Source organism: Phyllostomus discolor, chromosome 1, assembly GCF_004126475.2.
Source record: "Phyllostomus discolor isolate MPI-MPIP mPhyDis1 chromosome 1, mPhyDis1.pri.v3, whole genome shotgun sequence".
Taxonomy (NCBI): Eukaryota; Metazoa; Chordata; class Mammalia; order Chiroptera; family Phyllostomidae; genus Phyllostomus; species Phyllostomus discolor.
In genome coordinates, this window is record NC_040903.2 from 59161945 (window position 1) to 59176188 (window position 14244).

Here is a 14244-nt window from a genome sequence, read left to right on the forward strand (position 1 = left end):
CTATCCCAGAAAGGAGGATTCTTACAGTAGTTCCAAGATGTAGCTGTGAGATTCCAATACCCCTTATTGTTTAACCCAATAGGAAATTAAAAACAAACAGAAGTATTTAGAGCATGTAAAAGATGAAAAGGAGAAGAGGTAACCAATTTTTGGATTCCTGTTACATCCACTTTCATCTGGGGGAAGTCCTGTCTGTGATGCTGTAGAACTTCAGCCCAGTCCCTCTGCACATCACCTCATTCTGTTGTCCACTTCCCCTCATTCTCACCATGAACCTGTGCAGCTCAGCCTCAAAATCCAGCTCAAAATTCATTGCCACAAAGAGATTTTTAAAATTACCTTAAAAATTCTAATCATTTTTTTACTGAACATTTCTCTAGGATTTAAATAGCTCATTGTTTTTTACTATATATTATTATAACATGTTGGTAAGTGAACACTTTCAAAAATTTTTTAATTAATTTCATTTTATCAAGTGGCACACACAGTTTAAAAGGCTAAATGCTATTTCAAAGTTGAAAACAAAAATACTATGACACTTTCTTCTCATCTGCATATCTCTATATTTGCACATAATAGATACACATGGCTATTTCTTATATAATGTGAGGTAAACTTACAATAACATAAAATTAGCCATTTTAAAGCGAACAATTCAGTAGCATTTAGTACATTCATAATGTTGTGCAACCACCACAACCTCTATCTAGTTTCAAATGATTTCAGTCATTCCCAAGTAAAATCTTCTTACTTGTTAAGCAGTTTTTCTCCATTACCCCTTTTTCCCACATCCTAGCAACCACCAATATGCATTTGGTCTCTATAGATCTAGTCTGATATTTCACTTAAATGAAATTGTACAATATGTGACCTTTTGTGTCTGGCTTCTTTCACTTAGAATAATGTTTTGCAGGTTCATCCATGTTGTAGCATGAGTCACTCCTCACTCATTATGGCTAAATATTATCCCATTGATTGCATATACCACAATTTGTCTATCCATTATCCACTGACAGACATTTGGACTATTTCCACGTTTTGGCTACTGTGAATAACACTGGTCCATACATGAGTATATATGTACTTACTTTTCTGAATACCTGTTTTGAATTATTTGGGGTATATAACTCAGAGTGGAATTGCAGGGTCACATGGTAATTCTAAGTTTAACTTTTTGAATTAACATCAAATACAAACACTTTGTGTGCCATGTTATCAAACTAAGTATGTTTCTTAAAGGAAAATTCTTGTATTTAATTAAGCTTTAATCTCTTTTCCCCCCACGCCTCCCCCCTCTTCAAGTTTCATGACTCCTATATGCTTCTTTAGATGCTCAAAACTATTTATTAAATAGTTAGTTCATCTACATAAATCTTGAGATTACTAGAAGAAAATATTGTAAAAAGAATAAGTCCTTTTTAACAAAGAGAAATCCTATCATTTATATTCTTTAACTAGCAGATCTCTGTTTAAAATTTTAAAAAACATATTTTCCTTGCTTTTCATCTCCATAAATTTGTCTGATACTGGGCCAATCTTAATGTTTCTCCACCCACATACTTTTCTCCCCAGATAAAGAATTTATCAGTAACTAAAAAAAAATACAATTTTAAAACTGTTTTTAAGCTTGTGATAAATAATAAAGCAAGCAAAAAGAATTATTTAAACATGGAAAAAAACAAACTTGGAACAAATCATCAATCATAAAATATTTCCGCATGACACAAAACTTGCTTATAAACAAAAGGCTCTTCAGAATAGCACAATATTGCTGCTATCTTATAAACCATATTTAAATATTTCCAAAAATGGGAAATAAAAATGTTCTTGTAAGTATAAAGGTATTTAATAGATGAAGGGCCATGTCATAGGCAGTTGTTTATTTTAACTGCTGGCACTATACTTTCTATTGAGCATGCGAGATGAGATGGGAGAGAAAACTCACAGTTATTGTACGCCTAGTGAATCTTACACTAAACAGGTGAAAACAGAAACAAAGAGGACTTAGGTTTTTTTTCCCACCAGGAAAGCCTGATCATAATAGCTTTGAAACCAAAACACAGCTCAAGAAAGTTAGGGAACCCATCCGAATTTTTTTTAAGACCCATTTATTTTAAGGGGATGCATATGTAATCCTCTTATATGTGACCATTGGTAGGGGGGTCTGGATCTCATTATCAGGATTAACTGCACTTTTCCTGAACAACTGCTTTGTTTTCAGATTGTGGACACGGTGACTCACAGTACTGATGATGTTCTTATCTTTTCACTGGCTGCCAGTGAGCTCAGAGCTCCATTTCTGATCCACAACTCCAAGGGTAGAGCATTTCGTAGCTTACATTTTACATATTAATCTTGAATCTCATTTTAGATTCATTCTTTTCTTGTTCCTATTTCTACTCTCATTGTGTATATCTCTATTGCTCTGGCTTAAAAATCTATTAGGAACAATGTAAAACAAAGAAATCAATCTCTCTAACAATCCTACCCCCAACTTTTGAATTTAGGACTGTAAATCCTCGTTGGTATATTTTCAGCAATTTATAATTATCCAAGGTGGGGTGATCTCAGAATGACCTCTATTACTATGCTTGAGAACATGGCACATCCTGCTGTGCCTCATTTTCCTGTTGTCAGTGGGCAAAGTTCTTACCTCATGGAGTGATGTGATGCGTAGTAAAGGGTTTAGCACATGGCCCAGACCATAGTAAGTCCTCAATTAAATTAAAAAATCAGCTCTCATTTGCTATTTTATACTAACAAGTCCACCTGTGAGCTTAATTTAGAGCAAAAAAAAAAATCTTAAAGCAGAATTCAACCTACTGCATTTAAAAATGCACTAGTACAAGTGTCAAGTATTTCTTAATACCAAAAAGCATTTTAAGTCCACAGAAAACTAAAGGTGAAGATAAGGCAAAGAGACAATGATAACAAATGTCAGCAATCGTTTCAAAAAGACAGGCTCTGACCCTGACCAGTGTGGCTGTTTGGCTGGGCACTGTCTGGCAAAGTGAAAGGTTGCATGTTTGATTCTTGGCCAGGGCACATGCCTGGGTTGAGAGTTTAGTCCCTGGCTGGGGCATGTATGAGAGGCAACTGATCTATGTTTCTCTCCCTCTCTTTCTCCCTCCCTTCCTCTCTCTCTAAAAAATAAATAAAATCTTTTTTGAAAAGATAGGCTGTGAAGAGAAGGGGCAAACTAGGCAGGGGGTTAGTATTGAAGGAGAACTTAGTTTCTGTGTGTGGTTTTAAATTGTTTAATGTTTGTGCATATGTGTGTGTTTTTAAGATGGGTGAATCAGGAATACACACTATGACAGACACAGACATGATAACAAATAAGTATAAACAAACTTCATATGTAAGGAGTTGAAAATGTCAGAAAAATGAAAAAATGAGGACCTAAAAAACTATGAATGATGTCAAAAATAAAATGTTATGTAGTAAATTGGAGTCTACTTTATAAAGCAATAATTCACAATCTACTTGTCTTTAAAGAAACCTTCAGCCCTGACTTGTGCAGCTCAGTGGTTTGGGTGTTGTTCTGCAAAACAAAAGGTTTCCAGTTCCATCCCAGTCAGGGCACATGCCTGGGCTGTGGGCCAGGCCCCTAGTTGGGGGCTTGAGAGGCAACTGATCAAGGTGTCTTTCCCTTTCTTTCTGCCTCCCTTCCCCTCTCTCTAAAAGTAAATAAAATATTTTTTTAAAACAAGCCTTCAATAAATAAAACCACAGGATTCTTTGTTGTTATGTGCATGTAAATATCTTTAATTTACACAATAGATACAGACCTTAAAAAGCTGCTCCTAGTAAAATGGATCCCCATGATTTACACCCTCAGATTGGGCAGCGCCTCTGTGTTCAGTGCTGGGCCAGAGGGGAGTGTCTCCAAATGGAGAAACAGGTTATAAACGTCACACTTGGGAAGGTCCCACAAATTTCATATTTTTCAAGGAAAGACAAAGCAAGTTCACCCTACAAACACAGGGAGGCCTCACAGTTTATATTGAATTTTCATTGTAACTTATAATCTGTAATGCAAATTATTTTACATATTGTCTTTATTGAGCACAAGGGATCCCAAGCACAAAAAGATGATGAGGTAACATATTTAGAATTACTACAAAATGTACGCATAAGAATCCAATGAAGGAAATTTGGAATGTTAGGCCAAGATAGAGGCATAGGTAGACACACTATGCCTCTTCACACAACCAAAAGAAGGACAACAACGATTTAAAAACAAAAAACAACCAGAACTGACAGAAAATCAAACTGTATGGAAGTCCGACAACCAAGGAGTTAAAGAAGAAATATTCATCCAGACTGGTAGGAGGGATGGAGACGGGTAGCGGGGTGGAGAGGACCCACAGCAAGGTGGTGGCTAAAGAACTGAGCCAGGCAAGGCAGCGACTCAAGTACCAGATGAGGTGGTGCCTGCACATGGAATGTGGGTGGTCCCACATTCGTGTGCAGATAAACAGGGAGGAACAACTGAGGAGCAAGACAGACCCGGCAATCCAGGGCTCCAGAGCAGGGAAATAAAACCTCAAAGCCTTTGATTGAAAACACCTGTGAGGGCTGAGCTGCGGGAGAAACTACCAGTCTCACAGGAGTGTTCGTTGAAGAGACCCACAGGGTCCTAGAATGTACACAAGCCCACCAACTCAGGAGTCAGCACCAGAAGGGCCCAATTTGCTTGTGGGAAGTGAGGGAAGTGACTAAAATCTGGCAGAGAGTGGAGCAAGTTCCATTGTTACCTCTTGCACCCCTCCCCCACATATAGCATCACAACACAGCAACATAGGTTAACCCGCCCTGGTGAATACTTAAGGCTCTGCCCCTCACTACGTAACAGGTGAATCAAGACAAAAAAAAATGGCCCAAGTGAAAGAACAGATCAAAACTCCAGAACAAATACAACTAACTGACAAAGAGATAGCCAAACTATCAGGTGCAGAGTTCAAAACACTGTTAATCAGGATGCTCACAGAATTGGTTGAGTATGGTCATAAATTAGATGAAAAAATGAAGGCTATGCTAAGTGAAATAAAGGAAAATGTACAGGAAACCAACAGTGATGGTAAAGAAACCGGGACTCAAATCAATGGTGTGGACCAAAAGTAAAAAAGAAACATCCAACCAAAACAGAATGAAGAAACAAGAATTCAAAAAAATGAGGAGAGGCTTAGGGACCTCCAGGGCATCTTTAAACGTTTCCACATCTGAATCATAAGGGTGCCCGAAGGAGAAGAGGATGAGCAAGAAATTGAAAACTTATTTGAACAAATAATGAAGGAGAACTTCCCCAATCTGGCAAAGGAAATAGGCTTCCAGGAAGTCCAGGAAACCCAGAGAGTCCCAAAGAAGTTGGACCCAAGGAGGAATACACCAAGGCACATCATAATGACATTAGCCAAGATTAAACGTAAGGAGAGAGTCTTAGAAGCAAAAGGAGAAAAGGAGACAGTTACCTACAAAAGAGTTCCCATAAGACTGTCAGTTGATTTCTCAAAAGAGACCTTGCAGGCAAGCTTTCATTTAGAATGGAAGGGCAGATAAAATGCTTCTCAGATAAGGTCAAGTTAGAGGAGCTCATCATCACCAAGCCCTTATTATGTGCAATGTTAAAGGGATTTATCTAAGAAAAAGAAAATAAAAAATATGAACAGTAAAATAACAGCAAACTCACAATTATTAACAACCACACCTAAAACAAAAACAAAAACAAAAACAAACTAAGCAAACCACTAGAACAGGAACAGAATCACAGAAATGGAGATCACATGGAGGGTTATCAACAGGGGAGTGGGAGGGAGAGAGACGGGGGAAAAGGTAGAAAGAATAAGTAGCATAAATGGTTGGTAGAAAATAGACAGGGGAAGTTTAAGAATAGTATAGAAAATGTAGAAGCCAAAGACCTTATATATATGACCCATGGACATGAACTAAAGGAGGGGAATGTGGGTGGGAAGAGGTATGCAGGGTGGAGGGGAATAAAGGAGTGGGGAATGGGACAACTGTAATAGTATAATCAATAAAATATATTTAAAAAAAATAATCCAATGAAGGGAATTTGATTACCCAAAACTAGGCCCTATATTGTAAATCAGAGTTTTGCTTTAGATGGATTTAAAGAAAGTTACTATTTATTTATTTCATAAGGAAAAATTTTCCAAATGCCCTGAGTGTAGTTTTGCTTCATTTTGTATGCACAGAGTCTCTTATGTTCATACATTTAAATGATATATCCTCATCTCATGGAAGTATGAGTCTAAATTTCTTAGACAGGTCTGTCCAGGAAAAGTTCAGCCATTGTTCATGTAACAAGAACAGTTTGTGGGACATCGATGTAACCTGGCAGCCAAGGAGAGTGGACTGGAATGCGCATTCATGAACAATGATGACTTCACTGATCTAGTCAGTGGGAGTAGTAGACGGCATTGACTGAGCATGCATACTGTGTGGCTGTCACATTCAGAATGACTGAGTGAGTAGAGCAACAAATCTGTATCGAATTTTGTGTTAAGCTTGAACATTCCTCTGTGGAAACTATTCAGATGATTCAGAAGTCTTTCAGGGATGATGCAATTAAAGTGTGGCACAAACACTTCAAAGATGATCAAGAATCTGTTGAAAGTGACCCATGTTTTGGAAAGCCTGCAACAAGCAGAGCACCTGAGAATGCTGAATGTGTACAGGCTGCAGTCAACAAAGATCAGAGACTGACAATGCAAGAACTGGAAGCCGATTTGGTGATTCCCAAAACTACTGTGTCCGAGATTTTGATGCAGGATCTTGGCATGAAACATGTTGTGGCAAAATTCGTTCCACAAGTCAGGAAAATATGACAGGGCAGCTAATGGAGATTCCAACAAAGGATTTTGCAGAATGTTTTGAACAGTGGAAGAGATGCTAGGAGAACCGTGTGAGGTCCCAGGTGCCTACTCTGACAAGGATTGAGACATCATTATCCTATGCATAATGTTTCTTGTATCTTGTATCTTCTTCAGTAAATGTCTATTTTTCATAGTACTTGGTTGGATACTTTCTGGACAGAATTCTTCCATAAAAGCTTATTTACGAAATCAAAAGAACAATAATGCCTCTCAAAATTGAAATACATCCTTTGTATTTCTTAACACTGTTAATACAAAAATGCAACCATTAACTTGCAAATCAGAACAAAGCATTTCACTTCAAAACAACATCATTTCTTTTTTTAAAGATCATGGCTTTCAAAGGTCATTTTGGTGAACTCAGTAATGACATTTATTCTTTAGATAAAATGTTGTAAAGTGTCATGTAAGCTTTACTTTTCTTTCATGGGCAAGTTTAATTGTTAAAATTTGGGTGATGTGATTACTTCCTTTAGAATTGGTTTTACCTTATTTTTAAGAAGATATATATGAGGCAAAATGAATATATATGTTTTGACACTGAAATTCCCAAAGCTACATGTTAGTCATCTGCTTCATGCTCATTTTAAATCTCTCTGGTATATTTTTGAAACCTCAAATTATGAATCATAAAATAAGTGTTAAATCATATAGCTACATGAGAAAAATTCTAAAATTGATACAACTTTATCATTGGGTCACATAATACTCAATAATAAAGAGTAAGTATGATAAAATAAGGAATCATGGGCTGATTATAAATAAATTATTTAGGACATAATATGCACAAAGTCTGGTCATAGTACTTTCATACAATTGATTTACTCCTTCACTCAATTTCATTGACTCAACAAATATTGGGCTAATCACCAAAGGGATAAAAGTGAAAAGACCTCGTCTCTCTCCTCTGCTGTTAAAAGAAAGAGACTGACATGCAAATAACAGTTGCAAGACAATAAAGTAACCAGTGTAACAGAAGTGGGTACATAGTGTTATGGGAGCACAAGGGAATAAGCTACTCTGGAGACAGAAGAACCACCCCAAGCCTTAAATGGCAGGTCTTAGCAACTGTTGATATGGAGGTAAAGCCAAAGAAGCAATCTAAGATAAATTCAGGTGTCTGACAGGGACATCTAACTGGTGTTGATCTCTGAGTGAGGAAATAGAGAAAAGGGAACAGATTTGGAGTTGTGGAAGAAGGGTGATGATTTCAGATTTGTGCCTATGAAGTATGAGATACCTACCCATTAAACAGTTGGGTGGGGTACCTAACAATCAGTATATACCTGATAACCAGGTCTGAATTCAGAGAGTTCTGAGCTAAATAGATTTGAGAGTAGGTTTGAAGCCAAAGAGATAAATGAAATTGCCCATGAGTATCAGAAATAGGAGATCATGAACCATTAATTTTGTTTGGCAATAAACTAAATTGACTGGGTTTTTTTTTTAGAATACCTTCAACTCCAGACTCACAGCACATAGTCTAGTAGGAATTAAAGCTGCATTTTATTAGAGACACTGAAGAGTGTTAATGTGTGAGAGCTGCAGACAAGTCTATGTGGTGATGCTCTGACATCTTGCTCTGTGTACTCCTAGCTTCTGCTACACCTCAAAGGCTCCAGGACACATGCCTCGCTTGGTCTTTTGCAAACGCTAAGTTCATCATTGGAAACCTTGGTTTGACTTGGCTCCCCTCCCCACTCAATTTATAGATTCCTACTGACCTCGTGGTGTTAATTTTGTCTGCCCCTTACGACCATCTTCTGAGATTACAAACAGAACCAAATGCCTGCATGCATCACTCCACCCCGACTGCCACACCCTTTTTGCTGCTTCTGACATACCAGAAGCAATTCTAACTCTTATGAGGCAACTAAAAATTGAACTAGAGGTACTATGCAAACTTCTTAAAATACTTAATTGCAAGAAATAAGAAACAAGGCATGCTGAGTTTATTCTTGCATCATGTAATTAAATGGTATTTATAACTATTAATAATTAGCTAAAAATTACATATGCAACTTATCAAATTTTACAAAGTAGAAGTAGTGACATGATAAAATTTGATCTTTCACAGTAAACACAGAAGTTCATAGGCCTTATGAAACTAAAATTAAACTGCTTCTGACATTGGCAATGAATATTAATTGGGCTTAAGTTATTTGTTAAAAGCTTCAAAGAAAAATGCCTTTGACACAGTGTAGGTTCAAAATGGATCTCTGATAAGCTGTAGTTAAGTTACAACATTATTGTTTTTAAAATCATTTATTAATATTAAATTTCACACCCATCCCCTCTCTCTTCAGTAATGAGTTTATCACACAGGCCAGCATAAGATAAAGAGTTTGCCAATACGTTCACTAACTGGGTCCATGGTGGCGCGGCCACTGCCCCAACAAGGCAAGAGAACAGAGGGACTGGGGTTACAGGGAGGGACATTTATGCTTCTCTTCCCATTTTCCCTCCCATCTGTCAATGGTTGTGTTAGTCTCTAATTCTTGAAGTTAAAGTCCTCCCCATTGGGATACCTTAATAAATTTCTGTCTTCTGTCACTCTTTCCCAGAGCAAGAGTGTGATTGGTCTGATCCACAGAAGCTTGCCATTAACTGGACACTGTTTTACCAGCAAATAGGGTTACTTTACTTTTTACTTTCTAGGATCAAACCAGAAGGTTCTCCTTTGTTTCTTTTTACCTGTGGTAAACCCATCTGGGTAGGTACCCAAACCTTCTGTATTAGTTTCCTATTGCTGCTATAACAAATTACCACAAACAGAATGGCTTAAAACAACTCAATTTTATTCTCTTTGAGTTCTGGAAATTCAATCTAATTCAGCTAAAATTAAGGTGTCAGTGTGGCTGTGTTGCTTCTGGAGGCCCTAGGTGAGAATTTGTTTCCTTGCCTTTTCCATCTTCTATAGACTGTCCACATCCCTTGACTTCTGACCCACATCTCCTTCTGTGACCCTTCTGCCTCCTGCTTATAAAGACCCTTATAATTATATTGAGTCCATCTGGACCATCCAGGATAATCTCCCTATCTCAAGATCCTTAATTATATCCACAAAGTCTCTTTGGTTGTATAAGGTGAGATAGTCACAGCTTTGGAGAATTGGGATGTGAACTTCATTGTGGGTAGCCATTATTCTACCTGCCACCCACACTTTCCTTCTGGAAGCAGCCTGCCAGCCTAATCCATATGCATACAAGCGGCACTGGAATCTGTTGGGAGATCTGGTCCCTGTCTCCCTCTGTACACTTGAGCTTGAGGGGCCCAATTTTAGATAAAGAGTCGGAGTAAAAAATCACACTTGGGATGAAGCCTAAAGCACATATTCTAATGTAACTTTCACAGGACTCTACACTGGGGGTTACACACACAAGAAAAATGACTATTTATATTTTCCATCTGGCTAGCAATCTTGCTTGGTTGGTTTGCTTTACTAAACCCTAGAGAATGAGAAGGGTACATGGTGACCCAGTCCCCAGGCTCTTTATACTCACTCCATAGATACTTGATGAACTTCCTGAAGATTCTTTGGTATTGGACTTCATTTTCAAATTCTGCAATTCAAGGCACACCTGCACAAATCTATACTTGAGTAAAAGTATAACACAACTTGAATTGTCTGCAAATTGTAATGAATTTTCCAAAGATACTTTTACCACTTGACACTAAAATACAGTAAAATCATAGTACTCAATATTTTTCAACTTTATATCAGCACAGAATGAAAAGCCTTGTGAATGCTGATCAATGAAACTACTCTTCATTCACACTGCATTAACAAGCATGCACTACACTCTTCACATTGCCAGATTCTTCAGCCAATGCAATTCTCATTAGCTATAAATAAAGTTGTCTTCATGACATTCATAACTGAATATTTAAATCAATATCAGATGCAGAAATATCCTCAGTGACAACAGAGCAGCTGTGTTTAAAATCATAATACCTGCCATTGCAGGAGTTTCATCACCTGTTTCACTGAGAATAGCATTATTAGGTTAGAACACATCAAAAGATTAATGGAAATTTTTATAAAAATATGTGGCAAAGGCAGAAATTACACTGGCCTTAATTGTTATGCAGCTCAGGGACTCTTTGGCCTAGAAAAAGAACAGGCTGCATGCAATTACAGAAGCCCCACCCCACTCCTACCCCTTTACTTTTAATTCATTCATTCATTCATTCATTCACTCATTCTGCAGGATGTGAAATAAACACGCAGTTTCTGCCTTCAACTTGCTCACTCTCTACCAGAGAAGAGAAACATTCAAACAATTAACTCTTCACATACTATGAAAAGTGCTATAACAGAGGTCACTAGAAGCGGAAAAAAAAAGGAGTCAGGAATTCTGACCAGAGAGCTCCCAGCAAAAGGCAACCCAGCATGGCGTGACTGTGCATGGGACTGTGAAGCCTCTTTGTGACTTAATCTCTCTATCCTTCATATTTCTATGTGTTAAACAGAGATAATGACAGCATGTTATGCAGAAAAATGGCTATATGGAAATAGTAATAAGGGCTCAATAGGCATAATAAATGTGATATATGTGTTTGCTAAGTAACTAACTTGAAATCTTTACAGAGGATGGAATGTTTGAGACAGACTTTGAAGAACAGGCAAACACTTGTTGATAAGAAAGGAAGAAGGGGCATTCTGGGTGGAGGGAAGCTACTTCTGTGAGGATATTCCACTGGTGGGGAGCCATCTGGTCAAAACATCTAGAGAATAAGTCATGAACACCTTAACCCCAAACTTTGCACTTCTTAGGAGCTTCAGAAAAAGCCAATGCATTCATTTCCAGAATAGTCCAACTCCTTGAGGATAGTCGTGGGGGATCCACACTGCCCTCTTTCTCTAGTCTAAGCAAATCCAATTTCCTCTTGGAAGTCCCACCACTGCCTTTAATTGCAAGTCCTGTCAATATTAAAATCTCTGGTCTATCCATTTTCACCTATCTCATCTCTTTAGAAGCATAGCCAGACTCTCCACCTCTGCTCTGGCCCCAATTAATCTGTTCTCCACAAAGTAGCAGCAAGTCATTTCTTAGCATAAATCTTTTGCATTACTCCCCTCCTTAAAACTGTTCACACTGACTTAAAATAAATCCATACTCCTTACCAACCTACAAAACTCTCTGTGCTGAAGCTCCTACCTAGCACTTCTACGTCATTTGTCACCAGCTTCTCATCACTCACTGTGCTCCATACAAGCTCCATCCTGCCTCAAGGCCTTTGTATATCAAACCCTCTCTACCTGAAACCTCCTTCCACTCATTCTTTAACTGACAAAGAGCTTTTTACCCTTTAGAGATCATCCTGAGGAATGGTGCTGGCCAGTGCAAAGGGCACTCACAAGGAGGTGGGCAGGTGGTAATGTGTTCTGGCCCTACCACCCACACTGTGTGAGCAGAAGTCACCCAGTATTTCTGAGCCTGTGTGTCCACCTAGAAAATTGTGGAAATGGACCAGACATGTGCTCATTCCCCTCCAATCTTTTTGCCTTCTTTTCCACTGTTAAATAAAATTAACCTCATTACCCTCTTTCTCTCTGCCTTCTATCACCAGCCTGAAACCATCTTTTAATCCCTCACTCTATTCCATTTCCATTAAAAAATAAATAAAATGGGAAGAGCAGAAATAAAAAGTGTTATTTTCTTCTTTAAGGAAAATTTTGAACAAAAATATGACTGATGAATACAGACAGGCACATTTTAGAAGTAAAAATGCACTGCTGTAAGAATAATGACACAGGCCATTAGCCTGGATTCCCATGCCACAAGTTCCTGCCTGCCTCCTTCCCATTAGTCTCCTTCCTTTTGCCCTGTGCACCCCACCCACATTGGCCTTCAATTACATCCCCCCAAAGTGGAGTCTTTGTACTTGTTGTTCACACCACAACACTAGACCAAATCTCCTGGTTACATGTGTTCACAGCACCAGTAACCTCCCCTTTATTATTGTACTTACAATTGTAATTTTGTATTTAATTTGTGATTATTTTATTGGATTTGCCTACCCAATAACCTGTATGGTCTAATAGGGCAGAAATCACTCTGTTTAAGCTTATAAGTAATAAGCTACCTATTACATAGTAGATAATCAATTAATGTTCTGAATGAATACATGTATAAAAAGAACAGAATCAAAAGCATCCTATACATAAGATATCCCTAATAACAGGTCACCAGCTTGGTGTCATATGGCAATCAAGAAACCTGTGTCTTCTGTAGAATCTATGTGGGGTATTCCTCCCCACTTCCATGCTGCTGCCTAGGATCCACTGGCAACACTTAACTCCCTTCTCTTCTTCTAATCCTACACTTGTGGCAGTCTTTAAAGTAGCTAGAAAAAAATAGTGTTAATAATGAAGAATAGAAAAGGAGATGCCACAATTACCTTGATACCTAAACCAGATGGCAACATTACAAGAAAAGAAAATTACAGACTAGTATTCCTTATGAATATAGACACAAAAATCCTCAACAAAACCAGCAAACTATATCCAGCAAAGTATAGTAAGGATTATACAACATAACCAAGTGGAATTTATCCCAGGAATTCAAAGTTGGTTTAACATCTGAAAATAAATTTTTGGAATATACCACTCTAACAGAACAGAGAACAAAAGGCATATGATCGTATCAAAAGACACACACACACACACACACACACACACAAACATTTCACAAAATGCAATACCATTTCATGATAAAAGCACTCAACAATCTAGGAAGAAAAGGTAGACTCTTTCAACCTAATAAAAGACAATGAAAAACCTACAGCTAACATTATATTTAATCGTAAATAACTGGGTGTGTTCCCCCTAAGACTACTTCTATTTAACATTGTACTAGCTGGGCAATTGTGTGGTAGGGAGAAGGAATGGAGGGAGGGAGAATGGGAGGGGAAGAAAGACATCCAGATTGGAAAGGAAGAATACTTAAGAATAATTTTAACAAATAGGCACAATACTTGTACTCTCAAAATTACAAAACATTGTTGAAATTTTAAAAAGACCTACATAAATGAAAAACTATCCCATGTCCCTGTATCAGAAGTAATATTGTTAAGATGGCATTACTACCCAAATTGATCTACAATTCCTGCCCAAATCCCAGCTGGCTTTCATAGCAGAATTTGACAAACAGATCTTAGAAATCATATGGAAATTTAAGGGGCTGAGATAGTCAAAACACTCTTGAAAAATAATAACTAAGCACATTTTTCTTTTTTTTTTTTTACATTTTTCTATTTAAAAACTTACTACAGAGCCATAGTATTCCAGACAATGGTATTGGCATAAGACTAGATGTATAGATAGAGCAATAGAGTAAAG